Source organism: Pongo pygmaeus, chromosome 12 (assembly GCF_028885625.2).
Source record: "Pongo pygmaeus isolate AG05252 chromosome 12, NHGRI_mPonPyg2-v2.0_pri, whole genome shotgun sequence".
NCBI lineage: Eukaryota > Metazoa > Chordata > Mammalia > Primates > Hominidae > Pongo > Pongo pygmaeus.
The window spans coordinates 30,811,219-30,817,904 of record NC_072385.2 but is presented as its reverse complement, the minus strand read 5'-3'; positions in this window follow the sequence as shown (position 1 = coordinate 30,817,904).

Here is a 6,686-nt window from a genome sequence, read left to right as displayed (position 1 = left end):
TTTTTCAACTTAAACCACTTATCTACATGGTATTAAACACAGTTACTTATGGTCATTTTAGATAGATGACACATATAATAGCAAATGGTTGTGGTATTTTTAATAAGTGTCAATCAACAAGTACTTTTTCAACATCCGTTCTGTCTATCAGTGAACTGGTGTTTATGCATAAGCATCAAGTAAACCTCTGTGATAGCTCTGATTTATATCAACTCTATGTTTCTTCTGCCTATTTTGCCTACACTATTTTTCAGATATTCAGGAGAAAAACATAAAAATATTATTTTAAATACTAACTTAGAAATGGAAAAAGATTTTAAAAGTCCGTGCTGTTACTATTTAACAACATGGTTACGAACTAATTTGTGTTTTCCCCATAACTCATATGTTGAAGCCCTAGACCCCAATGTGACTGTATTTGGAAACAGGGCTTTTAAGGAGGTAATTAAGGCTAAATGAGGACATTAGGATGGGACCCTAATCCAACAGTGCTGGTGTCATTATGAGAAGAGGAAGAGATGCCAGAAATCTTTTTCTCTCTGCATGCATGCACAGAAAAAATGTTGTGTAAGATTGCCTGCAAGCGAAGTAGAGAACCTCACCAGAAACCACCTTGCTGGCACCTCGAGTTTGGACTTGCATCCTCCAGAGCTGTGAGAAAATATATTTCTGTTGTTTAAACTACCCAGTCTGTGGGTTTTGCTATGGCAGTCCAAGCAGACCAATACAAACATGTAAGCATTTTTATCCAATTCAATACAAAAATAAACTAAAATAATGAAAATTAAAAATTGGAAACTCTACTTGATTTCAAATTATACAATTATCTACCCAGAATGTCTACTAAAAATTCAATGAAATCAACTGGCGGATGATTAGAATTAATAAAAGTTTACCAAATTGACTACATTTAGGGGAAACTATTTTCAGTACTAATTTTCTTAGGACGAGAGCAAAAATAAATTTTAAAATGTGTCAAAATGTAAATAGCTTAAAAAACTATGAAATACTGAGGGCAAAACTAGGGAATAAATGTGCAACACATTTAAAAAGAAAACCACAAAACTGTACTGAGGGACATAAAAGAATGTGTGAATAAATGAAAAGGCATAACATTATCCTCACCAGCAAGATTCAATGTTGTTAAACATTCAATTGATGACAAAATTCATACACAAAATCATGTAATCCTAATTAAATTCAAAATGACCTTTCATGAAATTTTAAGACTTATTCTGAAAGTAGTTTGGGAAAGAAAATACACATTTGACAAATTTTTGGGAAAAAAACTTGACACTTTACCAATGCCAAAACGTACCATAAAGTGGTAGCAATTGTGGTATTGTGGTCAACATTTTGTTACTGATCTTACAGGCAAACCAATCAACAGAATGGGATAGAGACAGTTGAAGCAGATTAGATTAATATAGAATAAAGGCACATTTCAAATTAGTGAAAAATGGTGAATTACTCATTGAATGGTGTTCAGGATCATTGGCTATCTATTTGGTGAAAATTAAATACCCTATTTCTATACAGTAGTCTCCCCTTATCCTAATGGGATATATTCCAAGAACCCTAGTGGATGCCTGAAGCTGAAGATAGTACCAAACCCTATAGATAGTATGCATGAATTTCTCGTTCCTTCTTCACAATTTCACAGCTAGAAAATTGTTCTTACTGTAGATCTTAGCCACCTCTGCATATGATTTTTTTTCTTTCCTTATTATGCCAATAGCTTTCACCTTTTCACTTAAAGGAAGCACTTTATGCCTCTCTTTGGGATATTTCAATGGCCAGCATCATTACTCTTGTGCTTTGGGGCCATTATGAAGTCAAATAAGGGTGGCTTGAACACAAGCACTGCAATGCCGCAGCCATCAATCTGTTAACCAGGGCTGCTGCAGAGTGACTAATGAGCACGTAGACAGCGCAGAGATACTGGACAGAGGGAGGATTCAAGGAGAGAGGGGCAGGACCCAGAGACTTCATCACGCTACTCAGACGGGCACACAATTGAAAAACCTATGAATTGCTTATTTCTGGAATTAGCCATATGTAATATTTTCAGACCACAGTTGACTAGTGGAACTGAAACTGTGGAAAGTGAAAACATAGATAAGAGGGGACTACTGTAGGCTGGGCGCGGTGGCTCACGCCTGTAATCCCAGCACTTTGGGAGACCGAGGCGTGTAGATCACCTGAAGTCGGGAGTTCGAGATCAGCCTGGCTAACATGGTGAAACCCCGTCTCTACTAAATATACAAAATTAGCTGGGCGTGGTGGCATGTGCCTGTGATCCCAGCTACTCGGGAGGCTGATGCAGGAGAATTGCTTCAACCCACGAGGCGGAGGTGCAGAGGTTGAAGTGAGCCAGGATTGCGACACTGCACCCCAGCCTGGGCAACAGAGCGAGACTCCATCTCCAAAAAAAAAAAGGGGGGGGGGACTACTGTAAATTAAAATAAATTTCAGAAGATCAATAAACTAAACCTGATTCACACACACACACACACAGAGTATTATAAATATTTTAAAATTCTGTGTACATTATGCTGTTTTGAGATCTTAAAAAAAATCTTTGTGGCTGGAGAGAGACTGTTCCTCCCAGGGCTAGCCATGCTTAGAGATAGCAAGGGCTCTGCCTGGAGCACGCCTGTGATGATAAACTAGGCAGTGCAGGGCCATAAATCCTCTATCTGGCCCCTAAGCCCCAGGAGGCAAAATCCCTCTGCCTTAAACATCCCAGGATCAGCTGCCAGGCAACTAGGAACCATTCCCACAGCCCCAAAACTTCCACAATTATTCACATTAGCCAATCCTAAACTGTTCACCCTGCCCTGCCTTGCCCTTCCCCATAAAACCTCGTAAAGGGGGTGGACTAGACCTTCTCTTTGCTCCTGTCTTCTGCCTCCTGACCGCCCTGGTGCCTTTCCCACATGGTCCTCCTGTCTCCAGAACCTGTGAATTAGTACACTTTGTTTTTTCCTGTGCCACTCCTCTGTCTCCTCTTGAGGTCACACCTGACTGATCATCACATAAAAGAAAACGAAGTACACATACACAGACACACAGATACTTATATAAAATCCTGTATTAGAAAAAGATTGAGCAAAATTTTTATAGGAAAATTGCTCTAGCGCAAAACTTAAAATAGGGACGACAATAAGGAAAAGATTGATACATTTTAAAGTATTTTAAAACAATTCTGTGTAAAAAGATGCCATAATCAATATTAGCAAAGAACAAAACACCATAGGATAAGTGTTTCCAAAAGCTATAGGGGTACTTACTGATAATACAAAAAGAGAGGGAAAGAAAGGAAGGAAGGCAAAAAAGGAACAAGGAAAGGAAGAAAGGAAGAAACAACATAACTCTCCATCAAGAGGTGAATGGGAAAAAAAGCTGATATATACATACAATGGAATTGAATATTAAATAAACTAAGGGATCCATAATATGGAAATTTATGTAACTGTGTTTTTTTTTATTCTCGAGATGGAGTCACTCTGTTGCATAGGCTGGAGTGCAGCAGTGTGATCTCAGCTCACTGCAACCTCTGCCTCCTGGGTTCAAGCAATTCTCCTGTTTCAGCCTCCTGAGTAGCTGGGATTACAGGCACATGCCACTATGCCCAGCTAATTTTTTAATTTTTAGTAGAGATGGGGTTTCACCATGTTGGCCAGGCTGGTTTGAACTCCTGACCTTGTGATCTGCCAGACTCAGTCTCCCAAAGTGCTGGGATTATAGGCGTGAGCCACCATGCCCGGCTTATGTAACTATTTAGAAGAATAAGATAGGTCTACAGGTATTCACAGGAAAATTCTTTATAACATGAGTAAAGAAAAAATGTTACAAAATTTCATGTCATAGTCTCTTGCCTGCCACCATGTAAGACATGACTTTGCTCCTCATTCACCTTCTGCCATGATTGTGAGGCCTCCCAGCCATGTGGAACTATCTGGCTCATTTTCCGCCTTTGCTGTGATCTCTGAGCAGGGAAGCCTTGTGTCTCTATTTCCAGACTACTCCCTCCTTTACATCAGAGCGATTCGCACACCTCTCTCCAGCAGGAGACTAAAAGCTACCTGAAGCCCTGGTGTATGCTGCACTCATATGGGTCCCCTCTGTTATATTCTTACACATTGCTTCTTTTTCTTAGTACAAGAAAATACTAGGAGCACTTAGAGGCTCCTAGCACATGTAGAACAGCCATAAATGAGGAGTCTGAAAAGAAAAAAGAAATTGCATGCCATGCGCTCCAGTATCAGTTAGCTTCTGCTCATAACAAATCACTGCAAAACTTAGTTGTTTAAACAACCATTTATTTAGCTCAAATTCTGAAGGTCAGCAATTTGGGCTGGGTTCTACAGGGCAGCTATTCTCAGGTGGACTCATTTACACATTTGTAACCACCTGGTGAATAGACAGGGTGCCTGAGACCTTTCTCCATGTAATCTCTCATTCTCAGGGTGGTTAACCCAGGCTTGATCTCACGCTCATTTCAGAGTTCTAAGACAGTGAGAGGAGAAGCTACAAGGCCTCTTGAGTCCTAGGTTTGCAACGGGCACTACATCACTTCTGCATTATAAGGACAAAGCCAGTCACAAAGCTAGCCCAGATTCAAGGGGTGGGAAAATAAATTTCACCTCTCAACGATGAGATGAGCCACAAAGTGTTATGGCCAATTTTGCAATCTACCAACTTATGTAAAATTTTTAAAAAATAGAACATGTAGTTATGTATGTACAGATGTAGGTAAATGCAAAGTAAAAGAATGGGATGCTACACACACCCAAAAATAATAGCAGAGATTCTCATGTAGTGAGATTGTGAGGAATCATTAAAAGCTTTTGAATTCTTGGCCGGGTGCGGTGGCTCACGCCTATAATCCCAGCACTTTGGGAGGCTGAGGCGGGCGGATCACGAGGTCAGGAGATTGAGACCATCCTGGCTAACACAGTGAAACCCCGTCTCTACTAAAAATACAAAAAATTAGCTGGGCATGGTGGTGGGCGCCTGTAGTCCCAGCTACTTGGGAGGCTGAGGCAGGAGAATGGCGTGAACCCAGGAGGCGGAGCTTGCAGCGAGCCGAGATTGCACCACTGCACTCCAGCCTGGGCAACACAGCAAGACTCCATCTCAAAAAAAAAAAAGCTTTTAAATTCTTGCATTCTATATTTTTGAATTCTTGCATTGATTATTTATGAATTACTTGTAGAAGTAAAACTAAATTTAAAAAATTAAATAGTCTGAAACACTCATAAGCATATGGGTGAATATTCAAAGATCTAAACTTGCATATATAAAAGATCAACTGCTTTCATATCCTTTGCAGGGACATGGATGGAGCTAGAAGCCATTATGCTCAGGAAGCTAATGCAGGAACAGGAAACCAAACACCACATATTCTCACTTATAAGTGGGAGCACAATGATGAGAACACATGGACACATGGGGGTGAACAACACACACTGGGGTCTGTTGGGGGAGTGGGTGGGGTGAGAGAAAACATTAGGAAGAATAGTTCATGGATGCTGGGCTTAATACCTAGGTGATGGGATGATCTGTGCAGCAAACCAGAATGGCACATGTTTACCTATGTAACAAACCTGAATATCTGCACATGTACCCCGGAATTTAAAATAAAAGTTGAAGGGAAAAAAAAGATCAACTCCTTTCTTTATGTTATTCCATTTATTTTTTCCAAAGTGTTTCATTTGTTAGTCATTATTTAAAACACTATAACGAGTGGATTTGTCAGTGCCAAGCCAATTTAATAAGATATAACTTCTTTGAATAAATGAACTCACCATGTAGAGTTCCCAGACCATTTGAAACAAGCAAATGTCACAGAACTACACTAAAATGTCAGAGAACTACACTAAAAATGCCTCCTCCTTTTCACTTTAAATTAGCTTCTGCTTTGTGAATGGTTATTATGATAAAACTCAGCAGGCTTTCAAGGAACTCAATTTTAATTTGGAAAATACAAGAAAATGGAATTTCTAAATCGATTATAAGTTTCTGTATTAAAAGCATAACTTTCTGAGTGACTCAGTGATACCCAATGTCCTTCAAGAACTCTTTTAAAAGTTTAAAGTAAATTAAGATGTAGATACAAGAATATTTGAGAGCACTGTAAGGGAGGAAAAAGATAATACTTCCTCTACACTTTCTGAGATCTTAATTGGGATAGACCCCTATAAAGAAAGAAAGATTAACAGGAGAAGAACAAGCAAAAGTTTAACCATGGTGCTATGGTTTGAATAATGGTGTTCCCTCCAAAATTCATGTTGAGACTTAATCCCCAAGGTAACAGTATTAAGAGACATGGTCTTTGGAAGGTGATTATCTCCCGAAAGGGCAGAGCCTTCATGAATAGGATTAGTATCCCTATGAAAGGGCTCCAGGTTGAAGGGCATACTCTCTTGCCCTTCCATCCCTTTCACAATGTGAATACCTCACATTCTTCCCCTCTAGAGGATACAGCAATAAGGCACCATCTTGGAAGCAAAGAGCCATCCTCACCAGACAATGCCAGTACCTTGATCTTGGACTTCCCAGCCTCCAGAATTGTTAAGAAATACATTTGTCCCTTGTAAATTACCTAGTCTAAGGTATTTTGTTAGAGCAATACAAGTAGACTAAGAAATATAGATTCTGCCTGTGTCTATGGGTGATAC